This window comes from Mangifera indica, unplaced genomic scaffold, assembly GCF_011075055.1.
Source record: "Mangifera indica cultivar Alphonso unplaced genomic scaffold, CATAS_Mindica_2.1 Un_0030, whole genome shotgun sequence".
Taxonomy (NCBI): domain Eukaryota; kingdom Viridiplantae; phylum Streptophyta; class Magnoliopsida; order Sapindales; family Anacardiaceae; genus Mangifera; species Mangifera indica.
This window is the reverse complement of record NW_025401122.1, coordinates 134,225-152,371: the sequence shown is the minus strand read 5'-3', so window position 1 is coordinate 152,371 and position 18,147 is coordinate 134,225. Positions and strand designations below refer to the sequence as shown.

The following is an 18,147-nucleotide window of genomic DNA, read 5'->3' as shown; positions in this document are numbered from 1 at the left end:
AACTTTCAAAAATCCAAATACCCACTCATAAATTAAAATCTATTAAATTTTTCAGTTAGAGTTAAAGGTAAAATTATTATTTAACACTAATATTTAAAGTTTATATCATTTTACCCCTTTAATTTGAAAACTAATAATTTCTCGTAAAATTAAGTTCTGAAAAATAACATATTCCCCCTATCTAGGGTTTCCAATTTCGTCAATGAATTTCTAGCTAACGATGGTCTATCTCTTTCCTTCTCAGTGTTGTCTCTCCCTTTGGTGCTCAATATCGGACTGATGATACCTGGATTCGATGGAATCAACTCTTCGTTTAGATCTTCACCATCTAGACAAAGAGTTTCGACTCTTCATCTAGATTTCGTCTTGATTTTGTTGAATGCAGACATCTTCGGTTTGATATTTAGCACCAGAGAGAGAGATGACACTGGGAGGGAGAGAGATCGGTCATCGTTGGTTGAAAATTTACTGGTGAAATTGAAAACTCTAAGTAGGGGGAAAATGTCACTTTTTAAAACGTAATTTTAAGAGAAATTGTTAGTTTTTTAAATTAAGAAGGTAAAATGATATAAACTTTAAATATTATTGTTAAATAATGATTTTACTTTTAGTCATAACTAAAAAATTTAACAAATTTTAATTCATAAATAGATATTTGAGTTTTTAAAAATTAGAATGTGGAAGTTTGAGATTTCAGTATACCTTAAGTGGGAACGAACGTTTTGGCCTTTTATTTTTTGGTTTCATGTTGTGGGTGGGTAGGCATGCCACATGGCAAACATAATGTATTTTATCTATATTTTGATATCAGTATTGTAGGGGTTTTCATTTTGGATTTGATTTCTTGATTTAAAAAAAAAGAAGTGAATTTCAAAACATAATAAAGATAAATCGGGTTACAAATAATCTATTATTTATTATATGAATAAAATTATTCGTACAATCAATAATAAACAAGTTAGCAAAACTTAATGAATTTAATGTAATAATCATAAATTTAATCATTATTTTTCAAGTTTATTTGTATGATAAAATTGAACAAAGTCCCATAAAAGAAAAATAATAAACAAATTAGAGTTAGATCAGTCTAGATTATTTTAAAACAAACATTTGGGACAACTATGATTGATTTCATATCAACTATCAATTTAAATATGATTTAATTTAGTTTCAAATTAATCTAAATACAATTTAAAATAATATTGTGCATAAAAAATTAAACTTTAACCTGATTTTTTCTTATCATGTTAGATCATCAGATTGTATATAAATTTGTCAAACTCTACTCCATATAACAAAAAAGTATACATATATAATTTCATTTCTTTGAAAAGCCCATTCATAATTTTTTTTAATTGAATTTGTGAAACTAAAACTAAATAATAAAATAATATGAATATATTTTTTATATATAATTTAGATATTTTAAATTAAAAATAAATGATAATATTTAAATTATTCCCCAGAAAATAAGTATTAAGTAAGTTTATTTTATTTTTTAATTTTTAGCAAGTGTTGTTGTTGACTTGTTGTGTGGAAGATATTTGACTGCTCCCCGTTCTACATTGAATTCCCCGTACGGGTAGTGCTTTGAAGACAATGATAAGCGACGAGTAAAAATTAATTCGTAACACGACCAAATGGAATTTTGTCAATGAAGACTAAAACAACAAACAAGGCTTAATCTGGTCATTGAATGAAGCGTGGGAGAGACAAATCCCAGTTTCTCAAGGCATTAATGAACGTCGAGTCAAAAACTGTAATTACAAACCGAACTCTCTGTCAACATTTACATGATTGAAAGCCCGAAGGAGCCAAAGAACAAAAGTACTGCCTTTTGGAGGAGTCTAAGAGTGGCAACAAAAAGGTTTTCATTAATATTTATATTTAATTTTTTAATTTATTTAATATAATAATTATGTTTGAGATTTAATATATTTAATATGATTAATTTAACCATTAAAAAAATAATCTAATTCAAGTAAGATTTTTTATGATAAAAAATTAACAATACTTGAAATTATCTACTAATAACGTATGTGCATAAAAGAATTTTTATCAATAATTGATATATTTAATTTATAGTTTTTTTTTTTTTTTTATAGATATGGTATTATAAGGATGTTAAGGATATAACAATGAACCCTTTTAATCTATTACGATGGTATAAAATAAATATGTAAAAAAAGTTGAATGTATAATATTTTTTTTTGGTTACTCCAGGGAATTTTTGCGGTAAACCTTGGAAGCTCAAAGCCACTTAAATCTGTAATTACAGACCAAACAAATTAAGAGTAAATTTTATTGTCATATATCACACTGAGATCATTCGAACTCTGAACATAATAAATTTGTTCAAAGATGATTACTTTTCAAATGGAGGATCATGGATAGGGAGAGGGTATATATGTATAAAACTTGAAGAGACCACATTTCAAAAGTAAACTATTAAGTTGGGAAAGTCCAAAGTTATATAAACTCTATATTAAAAGCTCATACTTTCCAATATAACATACCTTCACGTTTTACTTCCAAACTCTCTGTTTGCCTCAGGCAAACATTACAATATTAACGTTACCACTTATGCATACAATTATAGATAAGAGATATAATAATAATTTTGATATAAAATAATATAAATTTTAGAAAAATCACATCTCAAAAGCCAAAGTTCATATCTCTGTGTGGATTATTGCTTCCACAAATAATTACCTTTTCGAGTGGAGGCTCACAAATAAGGACAGGGAATCGCCATAATATATATCTGTTTGTGTGCGTATGTGTTGGCGTAAGGTGTTATTTTATTTTTATTTTTTAATCATTAGATTATCTGCTAATTATACATTATTAATTCGAAACCAATCACTAAGATTGCCTGTTCTAAATGCCAACGATAACTGACCTACTTGAGGTGAAATGAAGAAAGCAAAACCCTAGAAATTTAGACGCAAATGAAAACAACGTTTTTGAAATATGAGATGCTGATTAGAACCAGATATTTATTTTCACTGACTTGCCGTTCCGTGACCTGCTTCTTCTCTTCAGTGTTTTGTCACCATCAAAATCCCTAGACAAGAGACGTACATCTGCCTGTACCTGCACAGGAACCTTCCATGAAGCTTCTCTCTTAATTAAAGGATCAAGAACAAGCAATAAAGACTTAATTTTGTTTTCAATGTTTGTTCATGCCAAATGTTTTATGTTAATTACGCTATATCAGTTCTTTTTTCTACGTTGAGGAGACTTACTCCTTCACTTGTATATTATAAATTAGAGTTAAAAGCCACTGTGATCCAGATTGAGATAAATCCGTTCGACTCAAACTTTAATTGAAATTATAATGCCCATCTTAAACTCATTTAAATTAGTATATGGTGTCATTTAAGACCATCAATGGAGAGGCGGATAATATTATGTGTGAATATATGAAATAAATATTACTATCGAATTAACAAGCAAGTTAGTTTTAAACTGAACTAGAACTTTAATTTCAAATTAACTTATTTAAGTTGAATTATAGATACAATTCGAACCCATTTGAATGAGATCCACCCCTCGTATCAACAAAAAGAGAGCAACCAGCAAAAATAATAATAATAATAAAAAAGGGGATTACTTTATAGAATAAGCTCAGTAGTTTTTTCGAAGATAAGTATATTGTATATAGATGTAAATGTGTAAATAGGATTAGATTTAAACTGAGTCATATTTGAGTTTGCCTAAATTCGAATTCAGCTTTATTTGCATGGAATCAAATTGGAACTTGGTTCATTTCAAAAGAGTGAAACTCTAGTTTGAGCTCAAATTAAACTTTGAGTTCGGCTCATTATTAATACGATATTATTTTAATGTATATAAGTAAAAAAGATATTGTTTTGTATCAAATTTTTTAAGTTTATGAGCTTGACAAATCAACCACTTTTAAACCTTGAACTTAAACTTAAACTAAAAAATATTAAAATTTTAGGCACAAATTCAAATAAATTCAGTTTGAATTCAGCTCTATATATAAGACTTCCAGGTATACACTTATGCAAGAGTTAAAATTTTGTTTTGGACGTAGATAGGGTTTGCATGCATATGTTTAAACGAGAAAGAACAGTGGTGTTTGGCCTTAGTTTCGCTTAGTGTCAAATGGCGAAAGTGAAGAGAAATTTCGTTGTTACTGTTTTTAACCTTTTAGAGCTAGAAAAGGCCAATGTACTGCCAATATATATACAAGTTTTTCTAAGCCAAAAGCTGCAGTCAAAATTTATAGATGAATTTCGGCTACGAAGAGTTTTATCTGTTTCACTTTCATGGGAATTTGCTGTCTACCCCGCTAAGCTGCCACAACAGTCTTTTGCAGTTAGGTCTGGATTCAAGCCAAACTTTTGATCGAAAATGAGTTCTACTCAAATGAGTCTGAAATAAGTTCGGTTCAAACAAATTCAAGCTTGAATTTTATTATGAGGGTGAAATGTTTTCAAGCTTGAAACTTAGAGGTTGTTCGGCGTTTGTCAAACTGATAAGCTTGAGCAATTTCAATATTAATCCACTAAAGCGATGTTGTTTCATTTTAGTTATTTTTTGTTCGGTTGCAATAGTGAATTGAGTTTGAACAATTTTGAGGACAGCTCAAAAATAACCAAACTCGAAATGCTCTTTAGCGATGTTGGAAGGGCGCCTATATTTAAGGCAAATTAAGAGAGAAACGGTATGACGTGCTGTCTTCATCATTATTTGCCAATCTTGAACCGTCCAATAATGGCCTCTTCGAATAGCGCCAATCCAATGTTTGGTTCTGAAAGAGCAACGCCATCCACATCCATGTGTATTCAAAGGCCTCAACACCTTCCACGAAATTTCCCCCTTCAGATCTTCTCAATTTACGACAAGACAATTTCATTTCAAGATTTTTTTATGTATTTTGGCTTGCTTCCAAATCCTCACGCCCATCCATAAGGACGCAGACAAGTCGAGCCGTTTGTCAGTTGCTTGTGGTTGAATTCAATTATTGTTGAATCAAAAAATTGCAATCAAATTATTTTAAACCATTATAACTTATAATGGTTTAAAATAAATTTTGAGTTAAACTTGAATTAATTGTTTCTATCTCGAGTTCAAGCCAAAAACCTCCAACTTCAATAAGCTTGAGTTTTACTATACAATACTTAGATTGCAATCCAACGTCCATCACAAATTCTTAAAAATGAGTAGTTTACGCATTAGAGCTATATATATATTTTTTTAAATTAGAGATTCCGTTCGTATTGGTTAGATGAATAAACCTAAAATATAGTAATTAGACTTATAATCATTATGCTAAATAAGTTAAGATTTTACAAATATGAAAGTGACTCATACCTAAATCTTCTCCTTGGCGTGCTAGAGTAGAGCTATATTTGTTTGTATAGAAATTAAAAGAGAGGCTGGAGGAATTTCTCCTTTCATTTTCCAAGTTTTAGACAGATGAATACGTAAGACATTGCATGAGTAGTGATTTTTTGTGGTGGAAAAGGCAATGCTGTGAAAATGGTCAGGGGCATGAGAAGTTTCGCAGAACTTTCCTGGTAGGGTTGAGAAGATAAGCAGAGCCATACTTGTCCGTTGTTTAGATTTTGAGAATCAGTTTGCATGTCATTATTGGCTGATATTGTAGAGTAAATTTCACTGAGTGTGGTCCTTAAATTACTACCACATATGCCATAAATTAATTGGCTAAACTTCCGCATTTGTACTCACCATCTCTGACAAGGTCGGTGAGCCCGATAAGGGCTTGCGCAGACAGTGTACGAGCATGGATGTTGGTTTCCTATGTGCACTGTTTGTAAAGAAAGATTCACCCACATGGCATGTACAGTGGAGTCCAGAGGCAATGATGAACAGGGATTAAGGCACTACGTATAAATTGACTTTCGAAAACCAATAAAACCAATAAGTTTAAAATAAAATAAAACCAATAACCTTAAATTATAACATGAATATATATAAAAATGATTTTCGAAAAGGCAATATTAGGCATGTCATGCGAGCAATTAAAAAAGGTTAACCCGTGAAATTATACGGTTTTAAAATTTGTGAGATGTGTTGTTGTTCAAGTATTATATAATCGATATACATATATTTACATTGGACCTTGTCCCTTCTCTACGATAATTCTTATTAAATACACGAGTTTAAAGCTAATTAAGGTTGGATTTGAATCCAAATATGAATTAACTCAAATTTAATTCGAATCTAAAATAGTTAATTTGAATTAGTTGAAAGATATTATTGAAAGGTCATCGGTAAAATAAATAGTCTCATAGATTGATAAATAGTATTATCGACAAAATAAACAATATCGTTAGAGAGAGATTTAACCAAATTCAAGTTAAACTACCGAACCAAAACTTTAGTTGGAATTCGATTTAAATTGCATTAAACACCAAATAGAACCAATTATTTAATCAAACTAAAGCCAAACCCTCTAAACCATTCTAATAATGTCATGAGATTTATTAAATTCATTAAACTTAATCATGTCGACCATATTAAAGTTCAAAAATTATTGATCAAAGAAAAGTTATGAATAATTGCCATGTCTGAGAATTGGAGAGAGGTGTCAAACTCTCAAATGAGCGCATCGGGTTGGACGGGCCGAAGATGGGCCTTTTTGTGTTGTTAGGGCCATTTAGCCCATGTAGGTGAGGCCATTTCCAAACGGGCTTCCATGGTTTAAATCGAGTACGTTCGGGCCTGGGCCATTGTAGGAGACAAGTCCAATGTGGCCAGTGAACTGGGCCTGTTGGGTACTTCCCTTTGCAGGAAGAATTAAATTCGCCCATAATTTTTCATATCAAAATAACATATAATGTTCTCGATAAAATTTTGTAAATCTATTTTAAATATATGAATAAATATATATTTAATATATAATTAAATAATTATAAATTAATAATAAAATAATACTCAATCATGTAATAATACACATAAATATATATTTATTTATATATTCAAAGTAGATATATGTAATATTACTGTAATGTTATTTATTTTACGTTGGGCAACTTATAATTGGATATGAACTTAAACTGAAATGAGTTTGAACAAGCACTTCAGTTTGAATTTTAACTTGATTTGCTTAAGTTAGTGTATAGTGATGTCAAAAAATAAAAAAGGCAATGACATAATTTGCCCAACAACACTAATGAGATGTTGATATCAAGTTCATCAAATTGATTTTTTTTAATTTGAATTAAACTCGTTTTAGTCTAATTATGTCGCATATCCTAGAGAGAATGACTATTTCACAAGGAACTATGCCAAAACGACAAATTAACACCCTTAAAATGAAAAAATGACATTTTTTCAACTTTTGTGAAAAGTTAAATGCTAGTTAAATGATCAAGAGATAATTTTTTTTAATTCATAAAATATACAAATATTACATGATTGATATTCCAATCAGTCTCAAATTCATAATTGTACCAATTACAATTAAAATTAAAGTTAAAATTGCATCAGAGTTGTATCGATATATGTGTTTTTGTCAAAATATCACTATTCTAGGGCAAATCAGTAAAAAAAATTATACTGATACGATTTTAGTTTGATTTACACTATTTCGATGCGATCCTAGTTGACATCACATTGGCATGCCTTATGAGATTTCAATTAGAATCGAATCAAAATAGTGCAATTCTCAATTTAATAATTAATTAATTTTATTAATATTATTTGACATTAGTTGAAAAATTACCGTTTAATATTATTATTTTGATATAATTTGATAAGAATAATTAAAAATTAAAAATTAAAAATTATTTAATTATATGATAATAAATTATTATTTTTATATAAAATTATACATGTAGGGTCACTGATAAATACAAATGGCTCATTGACAAAAAATCAAAAGTACTCAAAGGCGTTAAAAGAGAGGGCAATTATAGTAAACCACGTAGATTCATGTTAGGCGTCGATCTTTGAACAAGCAGTTAAATCATGATCGTCCATATCACTAACCGCCGTGTAGAAATCAATATATAAAGCCTGCGTTTTCAATTATCCTTCTCTTCTCTGTGTTTCTTCTGAGATATTCGATCTCCATGGTTCGTTCCTCCAAGAGCACGGCTTCGTCCTTCTCCAGAAATCTTCATCACCGTAAGTTTCAACTTCATCAACCATCTGGTTCTGCGTTTATTGTTTCCGCTTAAGGTTCGCTAATATAAAGATCCGTACTTTTTTCTAATTCTTGCGCGTATTATTTCCGCTGTGACTTGATTCTACTACGTTCTTTATTACTGAGAATAATATACAGGAAGATCGTGCGCTAAGGGATTATGTCTCTGAGATTGACGTCACGTTTCACGAACGAAGAGATCTTGATCTTCTTTCTTTAACAAGACTTCACAGAATCTTCTTTCTTTGCGCTTCATACATGCAAGGTATTTTTTTTTCTTAACTCTTCCTATTATATAATGTTAAACAATTTATTTGACGACTTAGTAGTTTTCTTTTTGTCTGATTTCGGAGAACATTTACCTTGATAAATCAATTTTCTAATCATGACACCAATCTTGTATGAAAATATCAGGATATTAAATCATGATATTTTCCTCGATTATTCATTAAGCTTTTGAATTTATTCCTAATTAGAGTTTTTTTTTGGGATGATTCCATGAATGACCTTTATCTTCTCGATGCAGTCTCGATTTCAGTTGCAAATTTTTTTTCTTTCTAAATAGTATTTAAGTTTTAATCTTTTTGTGCATCCGAGACTTTTTGGACATATTTTGGTTAAAATTTTGTTCCTTCAGGTTTTAGCTGCCTGGGGAGTCTCCATGGAGGCAGTGGTTGATGGTTATTCTTCAAGTCAGTGGTGGCAGATAATCTGGTTGTGTAATCTATTGTAACCAGGACCGAAATGGGATATAATTGTGATGATAGATGAGTGAAATGAACTGGGATAAAGAAGCCCTTATGCAGGGGGTTTGAGTCCCGGTTTTGTCATCCGACCTTTGCCATGACAGGTGCGCTTGCATGGCAGGTCACACAAATCTTAATAAAATTTCTCTTTTGGTGGTTTTGAGGGGAGTTCGCACGGGATAGTCCGGGTTCTCCCCTCTGTGTGTGGTCTGCTCTCCTTTACATTGCCTCTATCTCTTTTCATTAAATTTGCTACTATCGTCCTAATGCACCCCCGTGCATGTGCTTGGATTCATGAACTTGTTACTATCTGCCCCCATGCACCATATTGGTTGGATTCATAAACCTGATACTATTTCTGGATGCACCTGAGTGTTGGATTCATAAGCATTTCGGCTGGATAAGGCCTTAAACCCATTCTACAATCAGATCCTGCTGCATTAACGCGTTCTACAGTTCTACTCGAAAGACCTGGAGGTAAATTTCTTCCAAATTTTAACCTTTATATAGAGTACTTTGTCCAACTATGGAAAAATATGGGCATACGACATATATTAGATCCAATTTTAACGTTCTTACATGTATTTGCTGGCCTTTCGATTAACATGAGGTTTTCATAACAACTATCCATGCATGCCAAGACGTTCATATTCGTACAATATTCTCCAACGATTTTGTCATCACTATATTAAACCTAATAGATAAGCTTTTGTGCTATGTAGAACTGCTTGTTAAAAACTAGTCTTGATGGAAAACGCCGGAATTTTTATTATCTCAGCTCAGTTAAATTTGAATTCATTGTGTGAATGTTGCACCATTGTGATTGTAGTTTATGGTTCTTGATTACATGTGGTCTACCCATGAAAATGTAGCTTTTAGCATTCTGCTCTTGGTTACTTTTTTGGGATATAAATCAACTATATTGCGGCTTCATATTATTGGCTGAATTTCCGTTGGAGCTTGATAGGTACCTGAATATGGTGGCTAGCAAACCTCCAATTCTGATGGCTTCCAGAGGCTCAATGAACTACCATTAGTTGGTCCCTTTCTAGGTCGAGTTTACGATCAAACCAGCCCACAGCAAACTACAGCAGCAACTCGCAAACAAACAGAAAGGAAAATGAGTAAAACAGCAGCAATTGGTTCACCCTTGATACTCTTAAGAACTTCACAATTCATGAACACAAGGAATATAGACGCAAAAGAAGAAAACGACATCATATTGCATTCAAAGAGCTTTGGAAATAATAGTCATTACACTGGCCATCAGAGTATGTAATTGTAACTGAAAATGGAAACAACTGAAGGAAAAGGAAAAATAGCTAAAGCTGGGTGTAATATAAAATATTGATTCAATAAAATGATTTCTTTCTTCATTACTCTCTCTGCCCACTAACACTTCCTTTATATACTGATTATTCTTTTGAGAGGGAGGATTAACACACAAATGGCATATGCATCATGGTTGGAACACTGTTCTTTTGAGAGGGAGCATTATTCTTTTCCTTAAACTATGTCCAAGTTGCGCACATTACCACAATATTGTAACTGAAAAATTTTTTAGTACGGCTAATTGAGTGCTTAAGAGAGTAGATAGCTTTTGTCTGGATGTTGTTTTGATAAATATATTGTTTTTCTTCTTCTCTGCTAAAGTTAGAAGAAAGAATATTTGTAGAATCCAGATTCTCTTTTGGAAACGAGAAATAAAATTATGTTGGTCTAGTGATTTAGAGAATTGATTGGTTGTTAACATCAAAACTGAATTTTTTATTACAACCACTGGACTTCAGTTTAAAGTTGATCGTAATACCAAACACAGTTCCTCAAATTACAAAAATAACTTAAATAAATATTTGATTTATTAAATAAATAAATAAAATCATATTTTATTTATAAATTAGAAAAATGGAAATAAGATTAATTGTTATCACACCAAATGTTGTAAGCTTCCACTTTATAACTAGCGTCTCACTTTCATCCTGATCATAGGTTTTTCAGAACCCATATCGTGTTTAACACTAGTTTTACAGAAATCCACTTCATAGCTATTTTTACGCTTAACACCCTCATGCATTCTACTCTCAATTGATTCAGCTCCTAGATTTCTTGGGATATCTCCATACATTCTCCTCTTAGACTTGCGATGATAAATTTTGGTGTTGGGCCTCCATCAATACCCCCCAAGACTCTCACCTCGTCCTCAAGGTGAAACTGGGAGAAGTGTTCATTGATATCCTCTTAATCCTCTTGTGAATTTTCAAATTTAGGCAGTAGGCTCCATTTAATTAGAATCTCAAAGTGACAAGTCTTAGAGAATCTGGCACCCAACAAAATTTTTGGTTACAACTACAATTCCAAATCATTAGATAGACAATTAGGGAGAGGTTGAGGCTGAACCAAAGTGTCAAATGCTTTTTTTAACTGGAGACATGAAATACGAGATGAATATTACTATTAGGAGGCAAGGTAAGGCAAGACAATAAGCAACCGAATTGATTTTCTCTGTGATCTCGTAGGACATATAAAAGTGCGGACTCAATTTTTTGTTAGGTCTTTTGACCAATTTCTTAAAGTGGTATGGATGTAGTTTGAGTAACACCATATCACCAATTTCAATGTGGGTTTCTCTCCTCTTTAAGTTGGCTTGCCTTCTCATTCACTCATTTGCACAATTGAGTTGTTTTTTTTTAAATTTGATCAAGATAACATCTCTCTATTATAGGAGGGCATTGACTTCATCAATTTAAAATGACTCGGATCAAATACACTCAACCATATGTACTAGAGAGAACAACTATTTCTCATCTTAACTATGTCAAAAGAACAAGTCTAACATTCTTTTAACAATCAAGGGGTAATCTCTTCCGTTTATTAAATATACAAATATTATACCATTAACATTACTTACAACCCTAAAGTACAAATAAATTATATTTTTTCACCAACTTTTAAATTTATTACTTAGACCCTTATCTATAGTTAAAAAAAATAAATACACAAACCTTAGTCCAACCAATCCCAAATCTGTAATCACACTGATTATAATTAAAATTAAGGTTGAAACTACATCAGAATCGCATCATATCAATGCGATTTTGGTTGGATTTGCACCATTCTAGTATGATTCTAGTTGAAATCACAATGGCATATCTAATGCAACTTTAATTAGAATTAAATTGGAGGAACACAATTTTGGTTGAATCATACTATTTTAATGCAATTTCATCATTAGCTAGCATCGACACGGTTCATCCTGTTGATTCACTTGCATAGCAAGACCTATGACATGAACTTGAGTCGTGTGTTCGCAAATAATGAACTATACTGAAATGGCTTATGCCTTGTGCACTATACCAAAAATGGGATTTAGACTAAGTTGTGGGCCTATGACCCTTACCATGTCTAGTGGAAAATAGTATTTTTACCATTTTCCTAAATTAACTAGGCCAAAAGACTTATTCCCACCCAAGGTTTAGTCCATTTCCAAATTCATACCTATAGAGTTTCAAAAACCCAAATACCCACCTATCATCCAACTTCGATTAAAATTTTTAGTTATATCTAATGGTGCATATTCATCCAAACATGCAACAAGAAACCAAAAATCAAAAACTGTTTTCATTATTCATGTGGTATGAGCAATTTTTTTGTTCTTACAGTTCAACTAACCAAATCAACTCCAAATCTAACCGAATTCATTTCATCATAATCACAACACAAAGAACTTTCTTGCAAGCTATGGACGTACATAATTGGTATAAAATAAGACAATCAAATTAAAAGTAGAATGCAGTGGCAAAAATAATAATTATGCTGCAACTCTCTGCCATAGGATTGAAAACCCTTCACATGCATGCAATTTGGATTCTAAGGAACATACTAGTGAAAACCAAGGCATAAAGGAAAAAGATCCACCAACCTTGGGGTCTTCCACCACCAATCTTCCACCAAGATGATTGGATAAAGGAAAATGAGGAAAAAGCTTCAATGCTTTAATTCAAGTTTCATTCAAATGTCAACCAAAAAATTACAAATGAAGGCTTACTCCTTTATATAGGAGGCATGGATGGCAATGATACACTTTGGTCAACAAATTAATATAAAATCAACTAAAGTCCCTAATGTATACTAAGCCATCCATGTTAAACTAAACCCATACCCAAATAAATGAATACAAGACAAAATAATACACCTTTTCCTTAAATGTAAGAAACTTGTTTCCTAACTAAGGCAACTATCTTCTCTTCTAGTTCAAAACCAAGTAAAGACATACTTTGAGTTCTTTGGGCTTAAAAAAGGAGTCTTAGACGTTTGTGCCAATAGTGGGCTTCAAAAGTTACACTTTTGGATCAATTGGAGCAAACTATTCACTTGGACCTTGGGTGCATGTAATGAGATTATAACCAAAAGTGGTTTTGGGCCAAAAATGAAGAAGGTTGACATCCTTAGGCTGATGCATTGCCGGAAATTCATGCTCCTTAGCTTTTTGTGTGGTAAGTAGGCTTGGGGTAGGTTTGGAGGTCGAAAGTGAAAAGGTAGTCGAATATGCATCATAAAGGTAAAACTATCATTTTATAGTAATTTTAAAATAAATAAAATTATATCTTATTTTGCCCCCTAGATTTTGAAAACTAACAATTTTACCACTACCTAAAAAATTTGAAAAGTTGCATTTTCCCCTGTTAGAGTTTATTTTGTTTCTCTCATTTTACGATCACTTTCTTTGTCTCCAGTCAATCACCCATGCCCAGTCTATCTTCCTCTAGGTGATGTCTCACTCAACCCTATCATACATTAAAAATGGAAAGTCAATTAATCAAACGTTTGTCCAAAACAAAGAAGAGGAATCATCCATCGGTGCTTCGTTTTCGACTGATGATTCACTCATCTTCATCGGTGCTTCCTGAAGATGGGTTAGCATTGTAGTTGTCTTCTTGTCAGCTCTTTGTTGTTGTCAATTGATGATGATGAATGGACGACCAAGTTTGACGAATGAGATTAAGTGGATTTAGCCGATTTCATCAAGTCTTCTATCGTCGGAAGAGAAGACGGACGAAGAGGTCATTGGAAAAGAAGGTCATCTGTAGAGAAGGCATCCGAAGAGGAGAAGCTAGTCAAAAAATGTATGAAAAACTCTTAGGGAAAAAAATTACTTTTCAAAACTGAAAAAATTTAAACATGGATAAAGTTATTAATTTTTAAAATCTGAGAAGAAAATAAGATAAATTATATATTTTTTAATATTACTATTAAAATAATAATTTTATCCTTATATATAAACAAAAGTTTGATACTAAATGGATATTAATTTTTAAAATCTGAGAAGAAAATAAGATTTTTGAAAATTTGCAAGAGTAATTTTAGAGATTGACTAGACCTTGGATTGGAAAGTCTTTTGGCCAGTTAACTGTTAAGACAAAAAGTCAACCGAAAGGCGTAAATCCAAAGCGGTCAAAAAATCCAGCAATTATAGTAAACCACGTAGATGCATATCAGGCGTCGATCTTTGAATAAGCCGTTAAATCATGATCGTCCATATCACTAACCGCCGTGTAGAAATCAATATAAAAAGCCTGCGTTTTCAAGTATTCTTCTGTCATCTAAAAGTCCTCTTCGCTCTGTTTCTTCAGAGCTATTCGATCTTCATGGTTCGTTCTTCCAAGAGCACGGCTTCGTCCTTCTCCAGAAATCTTCATCACCGTAAGATTCAACCTCATCATCCATCTGGTTCTGCGTTTATTATTTACGCTCAAGGTTCGCTAATATAAAGATCCGTACTTTTTCTAATTCTTGCACGTATTATTTCAGCTATGGCTTGATTCTTCTACGTTCTTTATTATTGAGAATAATATATGGGAAGATCGTGCGCTAAGGGATTATGTCTCTGAGATTGACGCCATGTTTCATGGTCGAAGTGATCAAGACTCTTCTTTTTTTACCAAGACTTCACAGAATGTTCTTTCTTTGCGCTTCATACGTGCAAGGTATTTCTCTCTCTGTCTCTCTCGCTTTTTTTTTTTAAAAAAACTCTTCCTATCATATAATGCTAAACAATTTCTTTAACAAATTAGTAGTTTTCTTTTTGTTTGATTTCGGAGAATATTTACATTGATAAATCATGACACCAATCTTGTATGAAAAGATCAGGATGTTAAATCGTGATATTTTCCTCGATTATTCATTAAGCTTTTGAATTTATTCCTAGATAGGGTATTTTTTTGAGATGATTTTATAAATGATCTTTTATCATCTCGATGCAGTCTTTTTGTAAGTTGCAAACTCTTTTTCTCACTAAATGTTTTTTTTTTTTTTTGTGCATCCGAGACTTTTTGGACATATTTTGGTTAAATTTTTGTTCCTTTAGGTTTTAGCTGCCTGGGGAGTCTCCATGGAGGCAGTGGTTGATGGGTATTCTTCAAGTCAGTGGTGGCAGATAATCTGGCTGTGTAATCTATTGTAACCAGGACCGAAATGGGATATAATTGTGATGATAGATGAGTGAAATGTACTGGGATAAAGAAGCCCTTATGCAGGGGGTTTGAGTCCTGGTTTTGTCATCCGACCTTTGCCATGACAGGTGCGCTTGCATGGCAGGTCACACAAATCTTAATAAAATTTCTCTTTTGGTGGTTTTGAGGGGAGTTCGCACGGGATAGTCCGGGTTCTCCCCTCTGTGTGTGGTGTGTCTGCTCTCCTTTTCATTGCCTCTATCTCTTTTCATTAAATCTGCTACGATCGTCCTAATTCACCCCTGTGCATGTGCTTGGATTCATGAACTTGTTACAATCTACCCCCATGCACCATATCGGTTGGATTCATAAACCTGATACTATTTCCGGATGCACTTGAGTGTTGGATTCATAAGCATCTCAGCTGGATAAGGCCTTAAACCCATTCTACAATCAGATCCTGTTGCACTAACGCATTCTGCACTTCTACTCGAAAGATCGGGAGGTAAATTTTTGCCAAATTTTAACCTTTATATAGAGTACTTTGTCCAACTATGGAAAAAGATGGGCATACGGCATATATTAGATCCTATTTTAACGTTCTTATCTGTATTTGCTGGCCTTCCGATTAGCATGAGGTTTTCATAACAACTATCCCCCACTACAGTTATGTATGCCAAGACATTCATATTCACACAATATTCTCCAACAAATTGATCATCTCAAATATTGGTCAACACTAAATTAAACCTAATAGATAAGCTTTTGTGCTACATAGAACTGCTTGTTACAAACTAATCTTCATGGAAAATGCCCGAATTGGTATTATCTCAGCTCATTTAAATTGGGATTCATGTTGCACCATTGTGATTGTAGTTTATGGTTCTTGATTACATGTGGTGTACCCATGAAAATGTAGCTTGTAACATTGTTAGCATTCTGCTCTCAAGTCATTGGTTACTTTTTTGGAATATATATCAACTATATTGCCGCTTCATATTATTGGCTGAATTTCCGATGGAGCTTGATAGGTACCTGAATATGGTGGTTAGCAAACCTTCAATTCTGATGGGTTCCAGAGGCTCAAGCAACTCCCCTCAGTTGGTCCCAGGTTTGGCTCCTCACTAGATCAACATTACGATCAAACCAGCACTCAGCAGCCTACAGCAAACTACAGCAGCAATTGGTTCACCCTTGATACTCTTAAGAACTTCACAATTCATGAACACAAGGAATATAGACGCAGAAGAAGAAAACAACATCGCATTGCAATCAAAGAGCTTTAGAAATAATAGTCATTACAGTAGCCATCAGAGTATGTAATTGTAACTGAAAATGGAAACAACTGAAGTAAAAGGAAAAATAGCTAAGCTGGGTTTCGAGAGCCAGCCCTCACCAAGTGTAATATAAAATATTGATTCAATAAAATGATTTCTTTCTTCTTTACTCTCTCTGCCCACTAACACTTCCTTTATATACTGAATATTCTTATAACAGAATAGTGGTCCCATACTGTTGATTAACCAAACGCTAGACCAGCTACTGAATTTCCCAAAGCTTCTATCTCACAGGCTGATCCCTTTAACGTGCAAGAATGATACCTTGTTCTTTCATTGTGTTTGTAGATGTATTAATTCCTTGTTAAAATGGTGGAGATGAATGCGTTATATTAGCACAGATTAACACACATATGGTATATATATCATAGTTGAAACACTATTCTTTTGACAGGGAGGATTATTCTTCTCCTGTAAACTTTGTCCAAGTTGCCACATTACCAAAATATTGTAACTGAAAAATTTTTTAGTACAGCTAATTGAGTGCCTAAGAGAGTAGATAGCTTTTGTCTTGATGTTGTTTTGATAAATATATTAATTTTTCTTCTTCTCTGCTAAAGGTAGAAGAAAGAATATTTGTAGAATCCAGATGCCCTTTTGGAAACGAGAAATTAAATTATGTTGGTCCAGTGATTTAGAGACTTGATTGGCTGTTAACATCAAATCTGAATTTTTTATTGCAATCATTGGACTTCAGTTATAAAGTTGACGGGAATATCAAACATAGTTCCTCAAATTACAAAAATAACTTAAATAAATATTTGATTTATTAAATGAATAAATAAAATCATATTTTATTTATTAATTAGAAAATTGGAAATAAGATTAATTGTTGTCACACCAAATGTTGTAAGCCTTCACCTTATAACTAGCGTCTCCCTTTCACCTTGATCAGTAGGTTTTTCTAAACCCACTTCGCGTTTAACACTAGCTTTACCGAAATCCACTTCAGAGCTATTCTTATGTTTAACGCTCTCAAGCATTCTGCTCTCAGTTGATTCAGCTGTTGGATTTCTTGGGATGTCTTTATGCATTCTCCTCTTGGACCTGTGATAATAAAATTTGGTGATTCGGCCTCCATCAATACCCCCCAAGACTCTCACCTCGTCCTTAAGGTGAAAATGGGGAAAGTGCTCATTGATATCCACTTAATCCTTCTGTGAATTTCGAAGCCAGGCAATAGGCTCTATTTAATTAAAATCTCAAAGTGACCAGTTTTAAAGAATCTGGTATCCAACAAAGTTTCTGGTTACAACTACAATTCCAAATCATTAGATAGACAATTAGGGAGAGGTTGTGGCTGAACCGTAGTGTCAAACGTTTTCTTTAATAAGGAGACATAAAATACAAGGTGAATCTTACTATTAAGAGGCAAGGTAAGGCAAGACAATAAATAACCAAGTCAATTTTCTCTATGATCATGTGAGACATATAAAAGTGTTGGCTCAATTTTTTGGTGGAACTTTTGG

The 18,147-nt window shown here is 32.7% G+C and overlaps 2 long non-coding RNA genes across 3 annotated transcripts; both read left to right on the top strand.

Annotated features, from left to right (window-relative positions):
* Window positions 1-8,045: 8,045 nt before the first annotated feature.
* LOC123206283 lies at window positions 8,046-10,221 on the top strand. Of its 2 annotated transcripts, none has more exons than XR_006499982.1 (4): window positions 8,046-8,127; window positions 8,285-8,411; window positions 8,784-9,369; window positions 9,860-10,221. It is a non-coding gene; the product is annotated as an uncharacterized LOC123206283 (long non-coding RNA). The 2 variants fall into 2 exon arrangements; XR_006499983.1 differs by having other exon boundaries at window positions 8,065-8,181.
* Window positions 10,222-14,479: 4,258 nt separating this feature from the next.
* On the top strand, window positions 14,480-16,787 carry LOC123206265. Its single transcript, XR_006499963.1, has 4 exons — window positions 14,480-14,592; window positions 14,701-14,876; window positions 15,257-15,846; window positions 16,373-16,787. It is a non-coding gene; the product is annotated as an uncharacterized LOC123206265 (long non-coding RNA).
* The last annotated feature ends 1,360 nt before the right edge of the window (window positions 16,788-18,147 follow it).